The sequence below is a fragment of the Mirounga leonina genome, unplaced genomic scaffold (assembly GCF_011800145.1).
Source record: "Mirounga leonina isolate KUSES-001 unplaced genomic scaffold, KU_Mleo_1.0 Mir_176, whole genome shotgun sequence".
NCBI lineage: Eukaryota > Metazoa > Chordata > Mammalia > Carnivora > Phocidae > Mirounga > Mirounga leonina.
Window position 1 is genome coordinate 59,141,709 of NW_023270454.1, and position 27,393 is coordinate 59,169,101.

General features: G+C 40.8%; 1 protein-coding gene and 1 pseudogene across 1 annotated transcript in view; one reads left to right on the forward strand and one right to left on the reverse strand.

Annotated features, from left to right (window-relative positions):
* FGF2 (fibroblast growth factor 2) overlaps positions 1–27,393 on the reverse strand; it is a 65,666-nt gene that overhangs the window by 30,916 nt on the left and 7,357 nt on the right.
* LOC118022483 lies at positions 11,340–11,759 on the forward strand (annotated as a pseudogene).

Sequence of the window (27,393 nt, forward strand, 5' to 3'; positions counted from 1 at the left end):
GAGTTCACATTCATCTATAAAAATCATGCAATTCAGGCAGCTCCAGAACAGAAAACAGAGCAGCAAGTGTGTGCCTGGGGAAGGAGGAGTTTGGGAGGGGGGCAGGCAAGTAGGGGCACAGGGTGGAGAATGGAAGCTGCCCAGAGTGTTCCAGTTATTTAACTGCGCTCTCCCACACAGTCATTCTGTTTGACTGGTAAAATCATTAGGAAAACACCTTTCAAAGCAGGCTTAAGACAAGAGTTTTATTTGACTCTCATGAAAATAGTCCAGGCAGCACGTCTCCCAATCAGGAGCAGTACTACAGCCTCCGCTTTGGAAAACCCTAATTCCAGCCAAGAGCTCAAGGCCCATCTCCAAAACTTCCGACGAGGCCCTCCCAAGGAAAATTCTTCCCTGCATCCCCTGCATGACATAGCTGGGTGGATTTAGTAGGAAGTTGGAAACCGCTCCTTTGCCTGAAAGGCTCTAGTAAGAAACAGGGCCGCTTCTTCAGCTGTGTGGAGGATTTAAAAGAAGAAAACAGGATCACTGTTAAAGAAGAGCATGGCTCCACCCCGAGAATGTCCCGGCCTTGAAGTCCAAGATAATAAAGTGGACTACTCTGCACTTGAGTTCTCTAAAATAGGGTATTTGAAATTAATGGTTAAAAGTTGGAGGGGTGGGAAAGATTCTTCAAAAGTGTTGGCCATATCCTTACACAATATCTCCATTACTGAGGTTAAATACTTTCACTGGTTTCACAAAAATACTGTGCTCTGGGATGGAAATGAACGGTATCAAAATAATCCAGTGAATAACTGAATATGCTGGTTAAACCTCCTTAGGTTAATGCCTTTCTATGTTTATCACTTTACAATGTTATTTCCTCAAATGAACAGGAAGCTATTCAATCAACACCCATTTTAAAAATGTTATCTGATCCAAAGGCTCATAGATCCAAAAAAGAAAAAAAAAAAAATACAATGACTTTCTCTTCCCACATTCCTAACATGTTTTATACGCTCTATCCACGGAAGAAACAGGTACGCTCACTGTGCGGTCTTACTAGCTAAGCCTTCATTCCCCCCAGTTCTAGTCTCAGTGTCTAGAGTACATGTATTGAGTGCTTAACAGATGTCTATATTTCATGGTGAACTCATAAACCTAGGTTCTACATCTCTCTTCATTTAATATATAAAAAATACACCCTTTTATTTGACTTTGTCGATGCCTATTTAGTTTATACATGTATGGATTTAACCGTTTTGTTTATACTCTCCCTCTAACAAACATTTATAAAGCACTTACTGTGTACCAAGCCCAGCACTAGAACATACACCCTGGCACCACTGATAATAATAAAAAAAGACTGTGAAGAAAAAGAAAAGACTGTGGATGTATGACCCAACTGAGCCATGTCCCAACTGAACAAAAGACAGTTCACGAGTTTTTTTAAATTAAGGAATTCCACTTAAGGTGATTTAATTATGAATCCCCTGAAATATCTGATCTCCCCTTTTCTTCCTACCTAAATCTCAAAAAATGCAAATAGCAACAATAAAATCTCTTCCACTGTATCTCTTGTTTTCAGGACTTTTGCTCTGTCTCCACATTGGCTCCCTCCATTCCTTTCTGTGTTCTAAGATATTTATAGCAGAGACGGATTTAAACATACTTTAAGTATCTTCCCTCCTCACTCTCGGGTTCTGGAGTGTGAATGACACACAATTGTGAAAAAGAAAAAAAAAAAGTTGTAGAGATGGAGTAGGGTCAGATAAATAAGGGCCTCAGAAAAAATAAGGAGGAAGTTTAGGTCAAGATAAGAATGATAAACATACTGCAGGTTCTTGAAAAGAAACACATCAGTCTAAAAGTAGAGTTTAAAGAAAACCTAACTGAAAGGTTACTGGGGCTGTTCATGTATAAGATATAAGGATGTGGACTGTGATGGTGGCAGTGAGGGGAGAAGAACAAAGGAATAAATGTAAGAGTTTCATAAGTCTGAATTTTGGTATAAAAAAAAGGGGGGGAAATGTGTTTAGGTTTCAACTTGGAAATATGAAAACTGAAATGAAATAATTTGTGGAGAAAATTGGTAAAATAAGATATCCAGTTTATGATCCAGCAGCAGCTCCATGCTCATCAAAAAAACAATGAATTGCTCATTTGATTGGAAGAGAAGTTAGTTAGGTTCAAGCTAACAGAGTGAAGTCTGAATGAAGATGTTTTCCAGACAGCAGACACTTTGAAACTGGATGTGGTAGACTTATTTTGGTGGTTCCAATGAACCACACCTTTTGATAGTCATAGCTTGTGTAGCCTCTCCCATACTGACTCTAGTCTTGTGCCACGCTGACTGAATTTGGTCAATGGAACATTAGCAGACATGATGTAAACAGTGCTTACACACCGGAGCTTGCTCTCTTGAAAACTGTGCTCATGAGATCCAGCCACTCTGTAAAGAAGCCCAAGCTAGTCTTGTGGAGAGACCACATGAAGACATAAAGAGATCCACAGCCTTCCAGTTACCACCGCCATGGTGACAGACATGTAAGTAAAGCCTCTTTAGATAGTCCTTACCCAGCCACCATTTGACTGATGAGAAATCCCAAACTGTACTAGCAGAAAAACCATTCAGCTGAACCACAGTCAATCCACATAATCATGAGAAATAATAAAATGGTTATTTTAGGCCATCAGATTTCAAGATGTTTGTTAGACAGCAGTAGCTAACTGAAACGCTGGAGAACAGATGAGAGACAAGGGTGTAAGAGGGAGATTCAGGAATAATAAACTGAGACCATTAGGGCTCCTCCCTGACAGCATGATACTAAATATTCTGCCTTTGTAATTCAGTGTTAATACTCACAACAGTACTAACACAGCAGCTTTTAGTAGCTAGTATCACCACTAGGCAGATGGGGAAATTGGTATTTAAAGAAATTAAGCAACATACCCAAGATCCTACAACTGTGCCTGGGTGGTGCAGTCAATTAAGTGTCTGACTCTTGGTTTTTGGCTCCAGTTGTGATCTCAGGGTCATGAGATCGAGGCCCGTATCAGGCTCTGCGCTCAGGGCAAAGTCTGCTTGGGATTCTCTCCCTCTCCCTCTCCCTCTCCCCACCACGTGCTCTCTCTCTCTCAGATAAATAAATAAGCAAATAAATAAATCTTTTAAAAAAAAAGGCACAACTGATACATAAACCCAGATATATCAGTTACCTGCACAAATGTGAACAATGAATCCATGAGAATGACCTTAACAAAGAAGTGAGAATAAAGAAAAGGACCAAGGGTAGGGCTAGGATTGGAAAGAACAATCACTTGACCAGTTTTGAATTTTTCCCCCCTAATGTCAAGAACAGCTGTTCAACACATTCTTTTTTTTTTTTTTAAAGGTTTTATTTATTTATTTGACAGAGAGAGATAGAGAGAGGGAACACTAGCAGGGGGAGTGGGAGAGGGAGAAGCAGGCTTCCCGCGGAGCAGGGAGCCCGATGCGGGGCTCGATCCCAGGACCCTGGGATCATGACCTGAGCCGAAGGCAGACGCTTAACGACTGAGCCACCCAGGCGCCCCTGTTCAACACATTCTTGCTAAGGAATCACTTGTAGCCCCTATTTAGAAGGCCAGTTCCTGCTTGTTGTTCTACCTCTGTACTTCCACTCTGGTAACAACAGTGGCTCCTAGAGCCACATTTAGAGCCACCTACGGGCTCAGGGAGGCTGGCCTCACATGTCTATCACTTTAGGATCACTCTGGCCATCTCTGGGGACAGGCCCAACATGAAGTGCCCCCTTTGGGCTCCTACTCCTGTCCTTTGGCCATGCCTATTTCTTATGACATTATGAGTCCTTCCCAGAAACGGATTCTTTGAACCTCCTGCAGAATTTGAGCCAAAAATCCTCGGAGCTCCAAAGAAATCATCTTTTCAGCTAAAGATAAGGAAGCAGGGTCCAGGGTTGGTAGTGACCTAGGGCCAAAGATCAGCAGTCCCAGTCCTCGTCTACTGCTAGACGCTGAACCATACTGTTTCTGTGAAGCATGTCACTATCATTTTTTCATTTGCCATTCCTCAAGAAATAGCTGGTTGAAATAATGCTAAAATTGTGCCTTGTTCCAAGTAATTAGTTGTGTGGGGGGTAGAGGAGGTGGTGGAAAAGCAGGGGAATGGATGAAAATACCAAGAAATAAGAGGGCTCATGTTCCCAAAGAAAATTTTGCATGATCTCTTCTCATTCTTTATAATCAAAAGACAAAGAGTTAATTACTATAGTTTGTAAAGTTAAAAAAAAGTCATAAAAGTACACAAGTGGTAAAGCAAATAGAGCTCAGACTCTATTCATACTTCCATCCCCCAAAAAGAAGCCTAAAATCACAATTATTTTTTTTTATTTTTTTTTTAAATCACAATTATTGAATGTGCTTCCTTCCCCTGTACCACAAAATCTGTCACTTTGTTTTCTTTTGCTCCTTTCTCCTTGTCAGACTTGGAACCACTCTCTAAAGAGCGCGCCAAGAGTCCCATACAACTCATTACTTACGAGTTTTGAATATGAAAATCTGTTTCAGCCTAGATCTTCTCTTGCACATCTGGGGGGAGGGCGTATTTGTTTTTCCTTTCTTCCTTTCCCCCTTCAACTTTCCAACTCCCTTATTCTGTCTGCTCCCCTGACTTATTCTTTCTGCTTCTTTCGAAAGATATATGAAGCTGAGTAAGAGGAAAAAAACCCAGACATCTATAAAGGCATCCAACACTATCTCGATATTATTTTTGGAGGAATAAACAAAGATTTTATGCACAAAAAGTGATTCTGGGGGCACCTGGGTGGCTCAGTCGTTAAGCGTCTGCCTTCGGCTCAGGTCATGATCCCGGGGTCCTGGGATTGAGCCCCACATCAGGCTCCCTGCTTGGCGGGAAGCCTGCTTCTCCCTCTCCCACTCCCCCTGCTAGTGTTCCCTCTCTCGCTGTATCTCTGTCAAATAAATAAAATCTTAAAAAAAAAAAAAAAAAGTGATTCTGTCTGAGATGCCCTGAATTGAAATTTCTTATCTCGGGCATGGAACGGAGTCTGGCCCTCCTAAGTAAACTGTTCCAAGACCAGACACAAATATATCTCATTTAATCAACTCACACCTTTTACTATAACTATTTTTCCCGTGAATTTCTAAAGTACACTACTTTCTACCTCTAAGGGAATAGTGATTTTCACATGAAGAAAATATTATTCAGAATCTAGCCATAGTCTTTCAGCTGGGCAATACAAGGGATCAAACTCTTGATTTGCATTTTTTCAGATTCAGGAAAGAACTTTTTTTTTTTTTTAAAGATTTTATTTATTTATTTGAGAGAGAATGAGAGAGACAGAGAGCACATGAGAGGGGGGAGGGTCAGAGGGAGAAGCAGACTCCCCGCTGAGCAGGGAGCCCGATCCGGGACTCGATCCCGGGACTCCAGGACCATGACCTGAGCCGAAGGCAGTCGCCCAACTAACTGAGCCACCCAGGCGCCCCTCAGGAAAGAACTTTTAAGGGAAGTTCTATAGTTGGAAGATGCCTTGGAGATCACCTGTTCCAATGCTGATGTTTTTAAAAACAGAAAATAGGCTCCCTACCCAAAGATGTTTTCTTACGCCATCCAGACCTCTCTCCCTTGCAACACTCAAATCCTAAGGGCTTGCTGGTCACCACAGGCCATTGCAACACCATTGGGAGCTAAGCACACTAGGGTCCAGTTAATTCTTCTGAACAGCCATTTCCAACTGGGATCAGGCCTTTCCCCTCCTACTGTATGAAGCCTTTTTCTGGCTTCCTGTACTCAGCATCTACAACTCTTACTTTCCTGCCACCATACTGAATGAAGTCTTTCCTCCTTCAAGGTTCATACCCTCACTTCCTCTCGTTGGTGCTATCCACTGATTAGTCATGGTCACGCACAGAAAACTTTGGGATTTGGCACCCCACATCTCTTCTCATCATCTTGAAAGACCTCACCGTTCATGTAGAAGCCCCAATAACAACCTAGCCTCAATGATCCTCAGTTTATCAAACCCAGCACCCTGTACTCACCACTCCCATGGCCATGCCATCATCCAAGGGCTGCAGCTTCATCTTCATCTCCAGGACAGTATAGCCTCATTTCCCTCTGCTGGTTTTTCAGCCTCATTGACTTTACGGGCCCAGACTCCACCATTGATCTGCCAATTCTTAACCTCTTGGACTTCACTTCATTACCAGTCTAAACTCTGTGGGGTATCATTCAATTCTCCTGCTTTTTCTTCCGAGCACTTCTAAAGCCAAGCCCCAATTTTAGATCAATATACCCATCTAACTTCTCCACTCCTGCACTCAAACTATTTAACATATGCAATGGAAATCTATCAGGAAATCTATCAGGACGTGACACAATCATTAGTGTCACTAGGTGTTATTAGAAATGTGGGGTCTCCAGTCTTGGGTGGACCCTCGGCAAGTGTTCAGCTGCCATGGGCATATCCCAGGTCTCTTCCTCTCCCATTCTCTACAGCAGCAATATAAACGCACACCATGTTTTAAGGCTTCCCAGCCCACAGCCACACCTCTCTCCCGGACATAATGTTGCCCCTTACTTCAAAGAAAAATCTGATTATTCAGACATAAAGTCTCTAAATGTTCCCATACCTAAAAACTTATTTGCCCACACTGTGCTAGCCAAGCTAAGCTCATAACTTAGTGGAACACATTCATCTATTTTTTTTACAGCAACTAAGCTACCAAAGAGAGTTTGTCATGTTGTGCCATTTTGCTACAAAATCGGCACCCTGAAATCTGTATATTTGGTGGTATTCTGGTATGGCCTTTTAGCTTCCCAGTGGGGAGTCACTTTGCTCCTGAGGTCATAAAGATAAGGAGAGCAGGTCAAGGAGACCCAAGCCTCATCCAAGTGTCCAGGGTACAGATAAGGAAGATGTGCAGACATGGAAGAACTCCCCTGCTGCTGGCCCAGCACCTAATCCCACTCCCTCACATCCCCAGCTCTCTCCCAGCAGTGCCAGGGAGAGAGAGAGAGATCATCTTGGACTTTCCATGAGGCTCAAAAACCTATAGCAGGAATGCCTCTAGTTATGCTGACATCCTGCTTCTAATCAATGGTGATTTTTCTCTACAAAAAAAGAGGCTGATGCTAAGATAGAAGCAACAGACATTCCCCATAACAGCCCAGAATAGAACTTTAAAAAAAAAAAACTAGCACTTGTCCTACTTAATCAGACTACAGCCTCCACTCCCATCTGCTGACCAGTCCTCAGGAACAGGCCTCTGAGGCCCAGTTCAGTTGTATGAAAAGAGAAGAGCAAGGCAGCCCTTGGGGCAGATGGCGGTGACAGAGGCCAGGGACAGCAGTAGTCCTACCAGAATCACAGACAAGAGCAGCCTGAAACAGCTCCATGTGTATCACTGTGATCTTGCTGGGAATCCTCTGTTTGTTTGCTCTAATAATACACTCTTCCTTCTAGAATAGGATCATCATTCTGGGTTTCAGGAATCCTAAAGAAGCAAAGTTAACTGATACATGTCCGGGAAAGGAAAAGAGAACCAGAAAAAGCTAACGAAAGACGCTATGGAGGTTCCTCAAAAAATTAAAACTAAAAACACCATATGATCCAGCAATTCCAAGTCTAGGTATCTATCCAAAGAAAACAAATCACCATCTAAAAAGGTATCCACATCCCCATGTTCATTGCAGCATTATTTACAATAGCCAAGACATGGAAACAACTTAACTGCCTGTTGATGGGTAAATGGATTAAGAAAATGTGATAGACATATGCACACTCACACCCACACACAATGAATTATTATTCCGCCATAAAAAATGAACAAAATCTTGCCATTTGTAACAACATGAATGAACCCTGAGAGCATTATGCTCTGTGAAATAAGTCAGAGCACAAAGACATACTGTATGTAGAATCTAAAAGACACATGGGCTCATAGATACAGAGAACAGATTAGTGGTTGCCAGAGGCAGGGGGTGGGAAGGTGGGCAAAATGCGTCAAGGTGGTCAAAAGGCACAAACTTCCAATTAGAAGATAAATAAGTCCCGGGGTTATAATGTACAGCATGGTAACTATAATTAATGATACTGTATCATATATTTGGAAGTGTCTAAAAGAGTAGATCCTAAAAGTTCTCATATCAAGAAAAAAAATCTGTAACTATGTGAGGTGATAGACATTAACTAAACTGATAATCATTTTGCAATGTATATCAAATCATTATGTTGTAAACCTAAAACTAATATAATGCTGTATGTCAACTGTATTGAAGAAGGGGGAGGAAGGGGAGGGGGAGGAGGAGAAGAGGAATAGGGAGAGGAGGAAGAGGAAGAAGAAGAGGGGGAAGGAAAGGAGGAGGAGGAGGATGGTGGGGGAGAGAAAGAAGAAATAAGCTAGACTCCATGTTCCATGGAAAGCACCAGTCATACAAGGGGGAACCTTCTTAGGGCCTCAGTGATGAGCTGGGGACCAAAGCAAAACTAAACTCCTCGGTATTAACAGGAGGCCATTCTAGTCCCTCTGTCAGGAACTCTCTGACTCACGTCCTTGAGGCATCACAGTGAATAAATTGGTCCTATCCAAACCAGGGTTGGATACCTCAGGCCACTCTAGAATTCATGCTAGCAAGGGCCCTGTGATTGTTAATTTTATGTGTCACTTTGGCTGGGCCATGGTACCCAGATATCTGGTCAAACATTATTCTGGATGTTTCTGTGGAGATGTTTTTGGATGAGATTTACATTTAAATCACTAGACTGAGTAAAGCAGATTACCCTCCTCCATAATATGGGGGGCCCTCATCCAATCAGTTGAAGGCCTGAATAGAACAAAAGACTGACCTTCCCTGAATAAGAAGGAATTCCGCTAGAAGATAGCTTTTGGAATTGAATCACAACATTGGCTCTTCTCTGGGTGTCCAGCTGACAGGTTGCCGGCTTCCATAATCACATGAACCAATTCCTTAAAATAAATCTCTCTCTCCTTCTCTCCCTCCCCTTCTCCTTCCCTCTCTATCTCATGTGTTTCTCCTATTGTTTCTGTTTCTCTGGAAAACATTCACTCATACAGGCCTCCTAAAAATCACATTGCTAGGTCATCAGCAGAGAGCATCTGTCCGGTTGCACCCCCCGGAGCAGGGCTCACCTCTGATGGGACTCCAAAGCCAGGCTGAACTTCGGTGGGCACTGCTGCTCATACATCAAGCCCAGTGCGCAGTGACATGCCCCCCCCACCCCTGCCCACCGTGTGTTCTGATCCAGGCCCTTCACATCTGTCCCAAATCATCCAGAAGAACAGAGTTATGATTTTCACACTTTAGAAAAGTAAAATGCATTATGCAAAATATGTTCAGATATAGATTTTTGGTGTGCTTTGACTTGGACCATACAGTGAATTAGAAATAATGCTCTGCTTTCAAGTACTAATTAAGCATCATTTCCCTTAGCAAAGTAAAGCAGTTACATTGAGAGTAACCAAGGCCATGCCTCCCTTGAGTGGGAGTGAAGAGGAGAGAAGCCAAGGGATAGGTAAATGAGAAGTGGGTTCCTTCTGAAAGCAAGGCATAGGCCTGAGCCCTGCTCACAAGCAGCGCTCCAACAGTCAACTGATGGGCTGTGCTCACCTGTTCTTCCTGAGACAGTACCCTGTGGGTCACTATCTCATTTATTTCCACCCTCCACATTCATACCCCCCAGAAAGTAGTATCCAACACCTGCCTCCACTCCCTCACTCCCCATTCATTCTTCTTAGAAATTGTTATGTAAATAATATATGGATATATATATTTTTTTAATTTTCTCAATAAATGGGTAAAGAAGTGAAGATTCACCTTCATCTCTTCTCTCCCAATTCCATTCCTCTCTCCAAAGTTATAACCACTTATTAGCAGTCCGGTGTGTATCCTTTTCAGACCTTAGTCTTAAATAGTCCATAAGAATATAACCCTTTTGTGTGCATGCATTTTCATAAATGGGGTAATATTTTCAGTATTGCTCCAATAATTTCCTTTTTTCTCCTGACAAAATGGAGACCCTTCCCCTCTAGGGCACATACATCATTTACAGTGTGCCAGGCAATGGTGTGAGACTTATGTTTCTCAATCGGACTACCTTAATAATTTCCTAACTGTCCTCCCTACTCCCAGCTTACACCCTCCAATCCATCCCACACACCCCAGTGATTTTATAAAACCCAAATTTTATACTCTTATTCCCCTGATTAAATATTTCATTGACTCCCCACAGCCTTGAGGATAAAGATCAAATTGTTCAGCCTGGTTTACAAGGCCCATCAGAACCCAGGCCCTTCCTATGTGGCTGGCCTTGCTGTTTACCATAACCCTACACTCCAGCCATGCCAAATTATTTGCAGTTTCCAAAACATACCAGACCTGGCACTGTTTCCTTGGCCTTCATGCCTTTATTTGCCTTCCAAGAAAAATTAGTTGAGTTGCAAAACATATATGTAAATAACTAAATGACTTCTGCTGAATGGGGATATTAGCCACACTGCTGTTAAAAGTTGGGTGGAGGGTCTACCAAAATGTTGTAACTTTGATTTAGAATAAAAATCTAAAGCATCACTCTTTGGTGGTAACACCTATTTGCCACCCAGGACCCAGTTCGGCAGTCAGTCCTGTTCCAAGCCTTTTCTGACTTTCCTGTCAGAATTGACTATCCTCCTTGGAATGACCTCACTCTGTTACAACACAAGGACATGACACAAGCAAAGCAGGCATAACATTTTGCATCTCTTCTTGTCCTCCCAGACAACACATGTTTTAGGGGGGTACGGGCCTCTCTTATTGGACTTTTTAATTCCCAGTATCTAATGCAATACATGACTATATATTAGACACCTGTGGTTAAAATACCAAATCAATAAATACATTATTTTTGGACCCGGCCGTCCCCGGCGCTCGCGCGCTCCGGGCCGGCAAGGGTCGCGGCGTGCCTGCACCTGCGCCTGCACCTGCACCTGGGCGGGAGCGGGGGGCGCCGTAGCGACCCAGTCTTTCCTTTAATTTTTCCCTTTCTCGCCCCCACGCAGGCTTTCCGGAAGGTGCTTGCACGGGGGACTCAGCGCTGAAGTGGCCGAGCTGTCGGAAGGGGCCTGAGTGGGCGCTTCGAGGACCCAAGATCAAGGGCCCCTCCCACCCCCCAACCCTTGAATAAGAAACTGAAGCTCCCCCGAGAGGGCAGGGCCCGGGCCCGGGCGCCGTGGCCCAGACCTGGGGAGGCGGGCGTGCCCCGAGCCCGGCCCTGCCAAGCCCTTTGCGCAGGGAGGCAAATCCTGCAGAATTGTCTAAAGCCACAGGGAAAATGGTGGGAAATTCACCATCGCCATTGTCAGAAAGAGCGATTTATGGCTTTGTTCTTTTCTTAAGCGCCCAATTTGGCTTCATCCTGTATCTTGTGTGGGCATTTATTCCTGAATCTTGGCTAAACTCCTTAGGATTAACCTACTGGCCTCAAAAATACTAGGCAGCTGCATTGCCCGTCTACTTCCTCATTAGTATAGTAATTGGTTACCTACTCTTATTAGGAATAAACATGATGAGTACCTCTCCACTCAACTCCATTCATACAATCACAGATAACTATGCTAAAAATCAACAGCAGAAGAAATACCAAGAAGAGTCCATCCCAGCATTAAGAGATATTCCTATTAGTGAAGTAAACCAAATGTTCTTCTGGCAACTAAATAACTTTATGCCAATAACTAAATTGTATGTAGACTAACAACGAGCATTTACTAAAACTTTTTATGTAATAATTTTGACCATAATTATTTTGACTCTCATACCCAATATTGAAATGTAAACAAAGTAAGTTGATTCTTTTAGATTAAGTTCTATTAATATTATAAAAGATCTTGAGTATTAGTTATTAATGAACAGAATAAAATACTGTATTACCAGATAGCAGCCTTGTTAAAAAAAAATAAGTATCAGTAAAAACAAGTAGTCCCTCCAAAAAAAAAAAAAAAAAAAACATTATTTTTATTGAGGTAAAACTTGTCAGGTCCCAAGTAATATATAAGACGAGTTACAAAGATACTGACAACATACCAAGACCAAAAAAAAAAAAAAAAAGTGTTAAAAATGGTTTTTAAATTAGGCAAACAAATTCAAGTGCTGAAAAATGGTGAAGCCATGATTGAGATTATACATGCAAGGAGCAGACCATGTATTTGGCTTTCTAGAAGCCAATAGCAGGAACAAGTTTCTCAGAGACAGTAAGGTTAAAACAAACTGGCTGTTAAGGAGAAGGGAAGTACTCCTGACACAGTTACCAAAGAGAAATTTTTCCCAAGGGACTCAAAGTGGATACTATGAAGTGAGATAAACAGCAGCTTTAAACACTTCTTAGAATTAACACAGAGATGAGTTTCATACAGGTGTTATACTAAAAAAATCACTCACCATAAGCTAAAGGCTCACACCAACCAACACATTCAAATTGGTTCTCTCACTGCTGGTCAGGCTAAATAGAAGATATACTTTAGTGATTCTAGTGTACTGTCCTTAACATATTTTGGATCATGGACAACTCTGAGAATCTTGATAAAATGCTATGTATCCTCTCGAAAAACACCCTGGCATAATATTTTGCACTTATTTTATTTTATTTTATTATGTTATATTAATCACCATACATTACATCATTAGTTTTTGATGTAGCATTCCATGATTCATTGTTTGCATATAACACCCAGTGTTCCATGCAGAACGTGCCCTCTTTAATACCCATCACCAGGCTAACCCATCCCCCCACCCCTCTCCCCTCTAGAACCCTCAGTTTGTTTCTCAGAGTCCATAGTCTCTCATGGTTCGTCTCCCTCTCTGATTGTCCCCCCCTTCATTTTTCCCTTCCTACTACCTTCTTCTTTTTTTTAAAACATATAATGTATTATTTGTTTCAGAGGTACAGGTCTGTGATTCAACAGTCCTACACAATTCACAGTGCTCACCATAGCCCACACCCTCCCCAATGTCCATCACCCAGCCACCCCATCCCTCCCACCCCCACCACTCCAGCAACCCTCAGTTTGTTTCCTGAGATTAAGAATTGGAATCATGGAGGGCGCCTGGGTGGCTCAGTTGGTTAAGCGACTGCCTTCGGCTCAGGTCATGATCCTGGAGTCCCTGGATCGAGTCCCGCAGCATCAGCCTCCCTGCTCGGCAGGGAGCCTGCTTCTGCCTCTGACCCTCCCCCCTCTCATGTGCTCTCTCTCTCATTCTCTCTGTCTCAAATAAATAAATAAAATCTTTAAAAAAAAAAAGAATTGGAATCATGGAAACCTAAAGTTCGTCCATGGATGGACCCCTTAGGTTAGACTCTCCAACCTGGAGTAAAGCTATACTATATATCCTTGAGTGAGGCTTCCATAAATATTATTCCCCACAGCAGGTCTTTTAAAAGGTTCTGCTCTCTGCCCTACCTAGAGAGCAGGACCAGATGCTTTAACTGTCAGCCATGGTTGGAGTTAGGCTCCTTCTGGAAAAACAGAGGTGCCTAACTCCGCTTCTGGAGGTGAGACCCGTGGGTAAGGCCAAAGTTCTTCAGAATCCTACCACATAAAATCTCTACAGTTCTACGTCATTAAACAAGGCCAAAAATAATTTAAGCCTGGAAAATATGCAATGTAGGTATAATCAAACAGATTTTTTTCTTCTAATCTCATTAAAACACTCAAAGAATATCCAACTTTGAGTAATGTAATTTCCTGAAGTGACTTTCAAGAAAAATTACTTTTGCAAAACACGTATGTAAATAAATAAATGAATTCTCCTATTATACAGGAAGATTAGCTACATTGCTGTTAAAAGTTGGGTGGAGGGTCTCACCAAAATTATAACTTTGATTTATAAAAGTATCAACTTTGGTGGTAATTAGATAATACAGTCAGCTATTAAGAATACTTTTAGATCATAACAATAAATCCCTATGACCAATTTTCTTTATCTTCTTTTTTTTTTTTTATCTTCCTGTTCATTAAAAGTGAAGGGGTTCATGGGCCCTGGCTTAACAAGCCCAAACATGAAAAACTCTAGACTCTTTCCCAAAGAAAACACACTTCTTTTGTAAAAGGTTGGTATGAAAAATTCAGTCAGGAGAGAGAAAAAATGGCAGTGGAGTAGGAGGACCCTAGGCTCCCCTTGTCCCATGAATACAACCAGATAACTATCAAATCATCCTAAATACCCCAGAAATTGGCCTGAAGACTGGCAGAACAAACTCCACAACTAAAGGTAGAGAAGAGGACACAGCATAGGAAGTGCAGAGACATGGTTTGGGAGAGAAATGGAGGATCGTGGCCAATGGGGTGGGGAGGGAGTCACAGTAGTAGAGAAGGGCGAGAGACAGATGAACACACAGGGGAACCCAAGGGGAAAACGACTCACCACAGCAATTGGCTTGGAAAACAATTTCATGAGTTCTTGCAACCAGTGGGACTTAAAGCCTGCAGTTTTAAAGGTCAGCATGCTTGGCTCTGGGAGAGGTCAGAAGGCACTGTACTGCTCTTGGAGAAAAGGCAGGGCAAACAGCCTATGGACATACAGCATGGGAACAGCGATCTTAAGAGCACCTGGGGCACACACAGGGAGGTTAGTTGCTTATCTCAGAGCATGTCCCAGAGAAGCAGCATTCACAGAGAGGCGCCTCAAGAAACAAAGGAACCGCGAGGTACCCGTTTCCTCCCCAGCCACCTTCAGGAACGAGCACAGCTCAGACACTGGCTACCTAACTTGCTTACACCAAGCCCCACCCCGCTGTAGTGGAACCACCCCTCCCAATCACACTTGCCTCAGTCCGAGCACAGCAGACCCCCTTCACCAGAAGACCGGCCCAAACCCCTGCCCACACCACGGCTCCTGACAGGGGTATTTGCAGGGCCTCAGTTCGGCAGTGGTGGTGACAGGTCTCATTTCACAAATACAACAAGCATACCTACTTAAAACGCACCACCTTCAGGCCGGGGACCAAACACTGCCCACAACAGACACAGAAAGCCTCTGCAGACTAGTGGCCTGAGGATGAAGCAGCCAGGACACAACAGCAGAGCACATGCAGCACACACTAGACACACTCCTGGAAGTGCCAGACCTTGGGGAGCAGGGGCCAGTACATGGCAGGGCACTCTAGGACCTCTTCTTCATAAGGTCATTACCCTCAAGAGCGGGAGATGTAGCTGACTTTCCTAACACAAATAAACATGCAAAGAGACTAATTAGATAAAACAAGACAGATAAATTCATCCCAAACGAAAGAACAGGGCAAGGCCATGACCAGAGATGTAAGTGAAAAAGCTGTAAGTCACATGCCTGATAGAGAATTTAAAGTAATGATCATAAGGACACTCAGACAAAAGAGTGGAAAACATGAGTAAGACCCATAACACAGAGATAAGGAGTAACATAGCAGACATAAAAGGCACAAAAATGAAATGAGAAACATGCTTGATGGAAAGAACAGCAGGCTGGAAGAAGCCGAGGAATGAATTAAAAACCTACAAGACAGAGTACTAGAAAGTAATCAAGGTGAACAAAAGAGAGAAAAAAGAATTATGCAAAATGAAAATAGGCCTAGAGAATTCAGTGTCTCCATCAAGCGTAATAACATTTGCATTATAGGAGTCCCAGAAGAAGAGAGAGAGAAGGGAGCAGAGAATTTATTTGAAGAAATAATAGCCGAAAAATTCCATAATCTGGGGGAGAAAACAGATATCCCAATCCAGGAGGCACAGAGAACTCCCATCAAAATCAACAAAAGCAGACCCATACAAAGACATATTGTAATTAAATTGCCAAATTATAGTGATAAAGAATAAAACTTAAAAGCAGCAAGACAAAAGACAGTAACTTATAAGGGAAAACCCGTAAGGCTGACAGGAGGTTTTTCAGCAGAAACTTGGCAAGCCAGAAGGCAATAGCATGAATGGGGAAAATATGCAGCCAAGAATATTCTACCCAGCAAAGCCCTCATTTAGAACACACAGATACAGTTTCCCAGATAAACAAATACTAAAGGAGTTCATGACCACTAAGCCAACCCTGTAATAAATATTAAAAGGATCTCTGAGTGGAAAGGAGAAACTAAAAGTGACAGCATAAGGTAGAAAACATAAAAGCAGTAAAAAAAAAAAAAAAAAGTGAATATTTATGTAAAAAAAATCAGTCAAGAAAGTCACAAAATAAAAGGATATAAAATATAACAGCATATACCTAAAACATGGAGAGGAGAGGTGTAAAGAATGGGTTCAAACTTAAATGACCATCTACTTAATGTAGACTGCTATATGCAGAAGTTATATACAAACCTAAGGATAACCATATATCAAAAACCACTAACAAATATGCAAAAAATAAGGAGAAAGAAATCCAGTTATATCACTAAAGAAAATCAGCAAACCATGAGAAAGACAAGAAAGGATCAGAAAAGATCTTCAGAAACAACCACAAAACAAATAATAAAATGACAATAAATACACATCTATCAATAATTCCTTTGAATATAAATGGACTAAATGCTCCAATCAAAAGACATAAGGTGACAGAATGGATAAAAAAAAAACAAGACCCATTTATATGCTGCCTACAAAAGACTTATTTGAGCCCTAAAGACACCTGCAGACTGAAAGTGAGGGGATGGAGAAACATCTATCATGCAGGTGGATGTCAAAAGAAAGCTGGAGTAGCAATACTTATATCAGACAAAATGGACTTTGTTATTTTTTTTAAAGCTTTTATTTCTTTATTTGGCAGAGAGAGAAAACACAAGCAGGGGGAGCAACAGTGGGAGAGGGAGAAGCAGGCTCCCTGCCGAGCAAGGAGCCCAACGTGGGACTCAATCCCAGGACCCTGGGATCATGACCCGAGCCAAAGGCAGATGCCCAACCATCTGAGCCACCCAGGTACCCCACAGTAGACTTTAAAACAAAGACTGTAACAAGAGACAAGGAAGGACACTATATAATAATAAAGAGGACAATCCAACAAGGTACAAAAATTGTAAATATTTATGCACCCAACACAGGAGCACCCAAACACAGAAAACAATTAAAAACAAACATAAAGGATCTAACCGATAATAATACAATAAGAGTAGGAGACTTTAATATCCCACTTATATCAATACACAGAACATCTAAACAGAAAATCAAGGGAACAACTGCTTTGAATGACACCCTGAACCAAAAGAATTTAACAGATATATTTAGAACATTCCATCCTAAAACAGCAGAATACACATTCTTTTCAAGTGTACATGGAACACTTGCCCATAAAACAAGCCTCAACAAATTCAAGAAGATTGAAATCATACCATGCATATTTTCTAACCGCTACAAGAAGTCAACCACAAGAAAAAAATCTGGAAAGACCACATATACATGGAGGTTAAATAACATCCCACCAAACAATGAATGGGTCAACCAGGAAATAAAGAAGAAACAAAACAGTACATGGAAACAAATGAAAATGAAAACACAACCATCTAAAACATCTGCGATGCAGCAAAAGCAGTTCTAAGAGGCAAGTTTATAGAAATATAGGCCTACCTCAAGAAGTAAGAAAAATCTCAAATAGACAACCTAACCTAATACCTTAAGGAGCCATAAAAAGAAAAAAAACTAATACCAGCAGAAGGAAGGAATAAAGATCAGAGCAGAAATAAATGATATAGAAACTAAAAAAATAATAGAACAGATGAATGAACCAGGAGCTAGTTTTTTGAGAAAATCAATAAAATTGATAAACCTCTAGACAGATTTACCATGAAAAACAGAGAAAGGACTCAAATAAAATTACAAATGAGAGAGGAGAGATAACAACAAACACTCCAGAAATGCAATCATAAGAGAATATTATGAAAAACTATATGCCAACAAATTGTACAACCAAGAAGAGATGGATAAAGTCCTAGAAACATATATACTACCAAAACTGAAACAGGAAGAAATAGAAAATTTGAACAGATTGATAACCAGGAAAGAAAATGAGTCAGTAATCAAAAAAACTCCCAACAAACAAAAGTCCAGGAACAGATGGCTTCCCAGGGGAATTCTACCAAATATTTAAAGAAGAATTAATACCTATTCTTAAGCTATTCCAAAAAATAGAAAACTTCCAAATTTATTCTATGAGGCCAGAATTACCCTGATACCAAAGCCAGATAAAGACACCACTAAAAAAGAGAACTACAGGCCAATATCCCTGATGAATACAGATGCAAAAATTCTCAAGAAAATACTAGCAAACCAAATTCAACAATATATTAAAAAAATCATTCACCATGATCAAGTGGAATATATTACTGGGTTGCAAGGGTGGTTCAATATTTGCAAATTGATCAATGTGATACATCATACCAATAAAAGAACCATATGATTATTTCAATAGACATAGAAAAAGCATTTAACAAAGTACAACATCCATTCATGAGGAAAATCCTCAACAAAGTAGGTTAGAGGGAACATACCTCAACATAATAAAGGCCACGTATGAAAAACCCACAGCTAACATCATTGTCAATGGGGAAAAACTGAGAGCTTTTTCCCTAAGGTCAGCAACAAGACAAGGACATCCACTCTCATAGTATTGGAAGTCCTAGCCACAGCAGTCAGACAACAGAAAGAAATAAAAGGCATCCAAATCCATAAGGAAGAAGTAAAACTTCCACTATTGGCAGATGATGTGATACTGTATATAGAAAATCCTAAAGACTCCACCAAAAAACTGCTAAAACTGATAAACGAATTCAGTAAAGTTGCAGGATACAAAATCAATGTACAGATACCTGTTGCATTTCTATACACCAATAATGAAGAAGCAAAAAGAGAAATTAAGAAAACAATCCCATTTACAATTGTACCCAAAATAATAAGATACCGAGAAATAAACCTAACCATAGAGGTGAAAGACCTGTACTCTGAAAACTAAAAAACACTGATGAAAGAAGTGAAAGATGACACAAAGAAATGGGAAGACAATACATGCTCACTGAATGGAAGAATAGTGTTAAAATGTCCATATTACCCAAAGTAATCTATACATTTAATGAAATCCCTATCAAAATACCCATAGCATTTTTCACAGAACCAAAATAAACAATCCTAAAATTTGTATGGAACCACAAAAGACCCCAAATAGCCAAAGCAATCTTGGGGAAAAAAAAGCAAAGCCGGAGGTATCACAATTCTGAACTTCAAATTCTATTACAAAGCTGTAGTCATCAAAACTGTACAGCACTGGCACAAAAACAGACACATCAATCAAACAGAATAGAAAACCCAGAAATAAACCCACAATTATATGGTCAATTAATCTTTAACAAAGCAGGAAAGAACATCCAGTGGGAAAAAAGACTGTCTCTTCAACAAATAATGTTGGGAAAACTGGATAGCAACATACAAAAAATGAAACTGGACCACTTTCTTACACCATACACAAAAAATAAATTCAAAACGGATGAAAGACCTAAATGTGAGACCTGAAACCATGAAAATCCTAGAAGAGAACATAGGGAATAACTTCTTTGACATCAGCTATAAAACTTCTTTCTAGATATATCTCCTGAGGCAAAGGACACAAAAGCAAAAATAAACTATTGGGACTACATCAAAATAAAAAGCTTCTGCACAGTGAAGGAAACAATCAACAAAAGTAAAAGGCAACCAATGGAATGGGAGAAGATATTTACAATGACATAGCTGATAAAGCGTTAATATCCAAAATATACTCATACAAAAGAACTTATATAACTTAATACCCACAAATCATCCAATTAAAAAATGGACATAAGACATGAATAGACATTTCTCCAAAGACATACAGATGGCCAACAGATACATGAAGATTCTCATCATCTCTTATCATCAGGGAAATGCAAATCAAAACCACAATGAGATATCACCTCATACCTGTCAGAATGGCTAAAATTAAAAAATACAAACAACAGAAGTTGGAGTGGATGTGGAGAAAAAGGAACCCTCATGCTGTTGGTGGGTATGCAAACTGGTGCAGCCACTGTGGAAAACAGTATGGAGGTTTCTCCAAAAGTTAAAAATAGAATCACCACCTGATCCAGTAATTCCACTACTGGATATTTACAGAAGAATACAAAACACTAATTCAAAGGGATACATGCACCCCTAATGTTTATAGCAGCATGATTTACATTAGCCAAGATATGGAAGCAGCTCAAGTGTCCATCAGTTGATGGACTGATAAAGAAAATGTGGTGTGTGTGTGTGTGTGTGTGTGTGTACACACAATGGAATATTATTCAGCCTTAAAATGAATGAAATCTTGCTGTTTGCAACAATGGATGGAGCTAGAGTATAATGCTAAGAGAATTGAGTCATAGAAAGACAAATACCATATGATTTCATTCATATGTGGAATTTAAGAAATAAAACAAACAAGAAAGGGGAAAAAAGAGAGAGACAAATCAAGAAACAGACTCTAACTGTAGAGAACAAACTGATGGTCACCAGAGGGGAGGTGGGTGAGGGATGGTGAAATAGGTGATGGGGGTTAAGGAAGAAGTGCACTTGTCATAATGAGCACAGGGTGATGTACGGAAGTGCTGAATCACTATATTGTACACCTGAAAATGTTATAACAATGTATGTTACTGGAATTAAAATAAAAACTTAAAAAACAGTATAAATATTATAAAACCTGAAAAAAAATAGGTCAGATAGCCCAGTGAAATCAACATATCAAGCTTATGCATGTTACTATTCTTCTATTATTTTACCCTATATACTATTTATTGTGTTTTCTTTTCTCAGTATTCTCAAGCCTCTTGGGATTTTTTTTAACAAGGACCTACATTAAGCTTACTACCTGTCTCTAGTTTCCAGAAAACATCTTTATTCCACTTTTTGATATCTATGACAAGTACCCATCTGCTGGTAAATTTCCTATTCTCTATGATTCTACAGACTTTCAACAGTTCCCACATCTGTAAGTAATGTGTGTACCAGGGGTTGGGCCCTTTCAAGTCCATATGTTTCACAGAGGAGAGGAATAACATGATCAGAGCTGGTCTTCAGAAAGATTACTCTGCCTGAATTATATCTCACCGCCCCCCAAATTCATACGTTTAAGCCCTAACTCCCACTACCTCAGAAATGACCGTATTTGGAGACCAGGCTTCTAGAGAGGTGGTTAAGTTAAAATGAGGTCATTAGAGACGGCCCTAACCCAACCTGGCTGGTGTCTTTTATAAGACAAACTTTGTGTGTGCACAGAAGGATGACCAAGTGAAGAGGCAGCAAGAAGGCAGCCATCCGCTAACCAAGGAGGATCCTCAGAAGATAAGAAACCTACAGACACCTTGATCTTGGACTTGTAGCCTCCAGAACTATGAGAAAATAGATTTCTGTTGCTTGAGCCACTCAGTCCATGGCATTTCGTTATGGCAGCCCTAGCAGACTCATACAGATGGGATGGGTTAGCAGGCAGTTGCAACAGGCAGGGACAGAACCAGGGCAGCTGCGACAAGGTGCGGAGACCAACGCGAGTGTAGAAGACATTGCATAACTGAAATGCATAGGGCTTGAGAAAAGGATGTGAGCACTGAGGAAGATGAAGAGTACACATTTGCTCCAAGAGATGGGCCCGGCTGGCAAGAAAGATGGTGATACTGTTTAAAATATTGCGGAGTCGGAAAAAGGGGGCAAAGTGATTTCAAGGAAAGAGTTGTTTAATTTTAGATACATTTCTGGATGTGTCTGGTTAAGTGCTTTCTTTCTTTTTTTTTTTTTTTAAAGATTTTATTTATTTATTTGAGAGAGAGAGAATGAGAGAGAGCAAGCACATGAGAGGGGGGAGGGTCAGAGGGAGAAGCAGACTCCCTGCCGTGCAGGGAGCCCGATGCGGGACTCGATCCCGGGACTCCAGGATCATGACCTGAGCCGAAGGCAGTCGCTTAACCGACTGAGCCACCCAGGCGCCCAAATGCTTTCTTGACATGTCTTTGTCGATCTTGGTCTTTATTTCTTCACACAGCAGACACCAAAAAAAACTACTGATGGACCAGATTAAAAGAAGAAGTTTTTAAATGAAATGGAAGATTAAAATAAAATAGGTCCAACTATATCTGCTTTTGGAGGGTTGGTTTTTAGTCTTATATCATGTGTTCTTAAATAGTGAACCTATCTCAAATTTCCTTGAAAGGAGCTAACTTTTATTTATTTATTTTTTAAAGATTTCATTTATTTATTTGACAGAGAGAGACAGTGAGAGAGGGAACACAAGCAGGGGCAGTAGGAGAGAGAAAAGCAGGCTTCCCGCCGAGCAGGGAGCCCAACTTTGCCGGGACCATGACCTGAGCAGAAGGCAGACGCTTAACGACTGAGCCACCCAGGCGCCCCAGGAACTAACTTTTAAAACACCCTTTCAGTTATTCTCTTTGCACTTTCTGTAAGCCCCAGCTTATCCTGCATTTTAATCTTCCAGACCCTATCTTCAAGGTTCATTCCATTCTTTTTTTTTTTTAGATTTTTTTTTTTTAATTCATTCGAGACACAGAGATACAGAGAGAGAGCACGAGCAGGGGGAGAAGCAGAGGGAGGGGGAGAAGCAGGCTCCCCACTGAGCAGGGAGCCCGATGTGGGGCTCGATCCCAGGACCCTGGGATCATGACCTGAGCCAAAGGCAGATGCTTAACCATCTGAGCCACCCAGGTGCCCCAAGGTTCATTCCGTTCTTATATAGTATTTACCTTTAATTATGTACTAGTCTATTTTTGTACATGCATTTAAAAATCTTTGAGTTCTTCAGAAAACAATCCCTAAATTTCAAGGAATTGTTTTATTTGTTTAAAGACTTAATTTATTTATTGCAAGAAAGAGAGAGTGAGAGCACAAGCAGGGGGAGCCACAGAAGGAGAGGGAGAAGCAGACTCCCCGCTGAGCAGGGAGCCCAATGCAGGACTCGATCCCAGAACCCTGGGATCATGGCCAGAGCCGAAGGCAGACACTTGACTGAGCCACCCAAGCACCCAAGGAATTGTTTTATATTAAATGACTAATATTTTCTAAACAACAATAATGCAATAAAATCGTGGGAGAAAAGATGGCAGAAACCTTAACTTTGCTGGACATGGCAAAGCCTCTGGGAAGAGTTTAAATTCTTTTTTTAAATTGCTCTGTTCAAATTTCTGCTACATTGTCTATCTAGAATTCTGACCATGAATCCGCATTCTAAACACCAAGAAGTCTAGAAGTTTTAATTCATTACATGTCACAAAGAGATCGTGTTTTGAAAAGGTAATACCAAAACTGTATTATCTATAAACGAGGTTAATGATACTTGTGCTTCATAAGCTTGTATGCAATCAAGATTAAACATATTATTTGTACAGCTGACATAGAGCATATTCTCAAGAATTTCATTCATTCACTCAAAAAATACTCTGTAAATACCAAGGTCCTAGGAATATAGAGATGAAGGTCAAACAACTGGCCCTCCCTCTCCTGCCCTGTGCAGAGACTTTGCCTATCACTACAGCAATCTCCCTAGGCATCTGGCCAAGGTTGGACAGATCCCATGAATACTTTGTGGCTTTAATACCCTCACCACAAAATAATCTGTGCCTCACTTTTCCCACCGTGTAGCAGCCGAAAGAGTTGCTGTAATTCATCATTTTTTAATCCAACATTTACTGTATATGTCCTCTTTACATATAGTATCTCTATTAAACCAGTTAGCAAGACTGTCTTCCCAGTTTTGCTTGCATTATATTCCCATTACTAAATTACTGAGTTTAGAGTAATGTAAAAATATAAGTATGTAAAAAGAACTTCTAAAACTTAGAAACACACTCAGAGTATTTCTTTTTTCACATAATTTTTTGGATAAACGCTTTACCCCCAAAGAAGATAAGGAAATAAGGTTAATTAATCTTATATTTAAAGATTAAAGACTCTGAGAAAGGCTCTCCAAACTTCTGTTTCTAATAAGAATTAACAAAAGAGGACCAACCGTGCAAAATGCAAGATTATACCATCCCAGATCATAATTTCCAAGATTAAAGAGACTTTCTTTCCTTGAATCCCCATCTAATTCAAGTAGCCATTGACCAGTAAGTAAATGACACCTTCCCCCAACACACATACACCATCTTCAAATGAGTCAAAGCTAGAAATAGCTATGAGGAGAAAGATCAAATTACACAGGAGAATGAAAAAAAAATCTAGGCAAGAAAACTAATATAATTAATAGATGGGGGGATTGGAGGTGTTAGATTAGAAGTTACATGTTATTAAGCAGTAAATAAATTAACTATTTCTAATTCAAGACAAAGACTGTTCATCAACTGATACATTTCAAAAAGTAATTTTTTAAATGGAGGTATTATATGATTCTGTTACTCTCTTCCATTTTCTATTTCTGGAATGACCACTGAAAAACCTATGAATTGTTTTCTATTTGTAAAATGATTCAGCTTAGAAAGGAGTAGAATAAGACTGGTCATTCAACAATTTCTCCCACCCACCGTTACAGACATCACATCACAAAGACTGTGACTCACTTTGTCATACAATTTCTGTCCTTTTAAGAGTTTTAAGATTGTGGTAATGAATTTTGGCTCATAAATCTGAACATTAGGATTAAACTATTTGTGCCATTCCCTCACAGCCAAAAAGGATACTAACAATGGTACCAGATAGTTCTTAATCCTAATTTCTAAAATGATTCACTGGTCTTAGACTTGAGAGAGAGAGGTTTAAGGATTTTTTTTTTTTTAAGATTTTATTTATTTATTTGACAGAGAGAGAGAGCGAGCGAGCAGGAACACAAGCAAGGGGAGTGAGAGAGGGAGAAGCAGGCTTCCCTCGGAGCAGGGAGCCCGATGCGGGGCTCGATCCCAGGACCTGGAATCATGACCTGAGCTGAAGGCAGACGCTTAACCGACTGAGCCACCCAGGTGCCCCAAGAGAGAGGTTTAAGGATTAACGTGTCTGATTCAAGTATGAATTGTCAGATCTGTACTCATTTAGAGGATTAGAACTAGTTCTAGAATTGGCGAGAAATATTGATGTTATTCAATAGCTGAAAAGAAAAACTTCCATCATAAAAAGTAATCCCAATAAATGATTATGTTTTACCATTATTACTTCTTTTGAATACTGTGAAAGGTGTCTGCGGAAAGAACTACAGTGATGCTGCATTCAATTTATCGCCTTTACATGCCTCATACTGAAGTATTTATGTTTATTTATTTAAAGTTCTAGCTCGTTCTACAAATATTGATTGAACCCCTTCATAGGCTTCAGCCTAGTCAGTCATTCAGGAAATGGAGTGAAAAGGATCTGGGATGAATCAATTCAGTCTCAGACCCTCAGAGAAGAAAAGAGAGTAAGAGATTGCTAGGTAATGTCTGTATTTTTTTTTAATTTATTTAATTTATTTTTAATTTATTTACTTTTAATTTATTTTTTATTTTTTATATATTTTTAAAAGATTTTATTTATGTATTTGAGAGAGACAGCGAGAGAGGGAACACAAGCAGGGGGAGTGGGAGAGGGAGAAGCAGACTCCCCACTGAGCAGGGAGCCCGATGTGGGGCTTGATCCCAGGACCCTGGGACCATGACCTGAGCCGAAGGCAAACCCTTAACGACTAAGCCACCCAGGAGCCCCTGATTTTTTTTGTTTTAAACCCTTCCCAACTAGGAATTTCCAATAACATTAGGGGACATGAAATTAAAACACATCAAACTATTAGAAGCATGTGGGAAAGGAAAGATGGTCCAGGATGGTGTGAAAGAAAGGTGGCCTGAAGCACGATTCGGACTAGGATAAGGTAAAAGGATTGAGAGGACTTTCCAGCTCAAGGAAACAGCAGATTAAAGCGAAGAGGAGGAGGATGTGAGAAGGTCAGAACGGAAGTGAGAAGCCTCGGCTAATTTGTCAGGTGCTTGTAGAATTTAACAAACACTCTTTGAGTGGCCACCATGCATGAGGTCAGATACAAAAAGTCTATCCCAGGGGCGCCTGGGTGGCTCAGTCGTTAAGCATCTGCCTTTGGCTCAGGTCATGATCCCAGGGTCCTGGGATCGAGTCCTGCATCGGGCTCCCTGCTCCTTGGGAGCCTGCTTCTCCCTCTGCCTCTCTCTCTCGGTCTCTCATGAATAAATAAATAAAATCTTTAAAAAAAAAAAGTCTATCCCAGTCCTTGCCCAGTCCAATGAGCTCAGTCCCACTGCTGGAGAGAAACACATCAACAATGTCCAATAACAGAAATCATCAGGTTCCGAAGTAGAATATGTACCAAGCACTATGGGGAAAACAGAGATAAAACAATTTTCCCTGGGAAGGTAGGGAACGTCTCACAAAGGAGAAGATTGCTGAGCTAGGTCTTAAAAGATTTTTGAAGAGAAAGGTGGGAATGGAAAGAGAGGAATTGATAGGAAAAAGAATTTTCCAAAAACAAGGCTCACATAAGCAAAGGCCAGTCATTGTAACAGTGACGGTCTGTCAGATGAGAGACTATAATTAAGGAAGAGCACCGGCAGCATCAGGAGAGTATGGACGGTAAATCGTGGGAAATAAGACTGAGCAGACAGATCACATTTGAAAAGGGAAGTCAGATGGGGTCTGGTTGTAGGTAAGTAAAGGGAAGGGGAAATCAAAAGACAGGGCCAAGAAAACTCACTAAGGCAGGGAAGACTCCGAGGTGTCTAGCTTTGAAGACCAGAAGAATAATTTCACTACAAACAGAAATTTGGTAGAAAGGGGTGCTAGTTTGAGAAAAAGATGTTAAGTTCTTTTTTTATGCATTTTGAGTTGAGACTATGGTGGTTTATCTGTCCTTCAAGCAGGGGGAAACACAGTCCTAACACAGAGATGGGAAATCGGGGACTGAGACAGAGTCTATAAATGATCTGCTGAAGGAACAGGAGTAAACAGAAAGAAGAGTAGAGGGCCCAAAACAGAGCCTTGGGGAATATGAAAGCAAAAGACTAAAAAGATGAGAACCCAGAAGAAAGGACAGCTGGATGGGTGAGAAAACCAAGTTGATGTGGTGTAACAGAAGCCAAAGAATTCTCAAGAAGATAAAGGCAGGAAATAATATCAAGTGCCAAATTGTAGGGTGTCAAGTATCAAGTAGGCTGTCAAATAGGGTGACAAATTGGATGAGGCCACATGTGTGAAGTTAAAAAGAGAAGAGAAGAGGGGTACCTGGGTGGCTCAGACGGTTAAGCGTCTGCCTTCAGCTCAGGTCATGATCCCAGGGTGCTGGGATCGAGCCCTGCATAGGGCTCCCTGCTCCACAGGAAGCCTGCTTCTTCCTCTCCCTCTGCCTGCTGTTTCCCCTGCTTGTACATTCTCTCTGTCAAAAATAAATAAAATCTT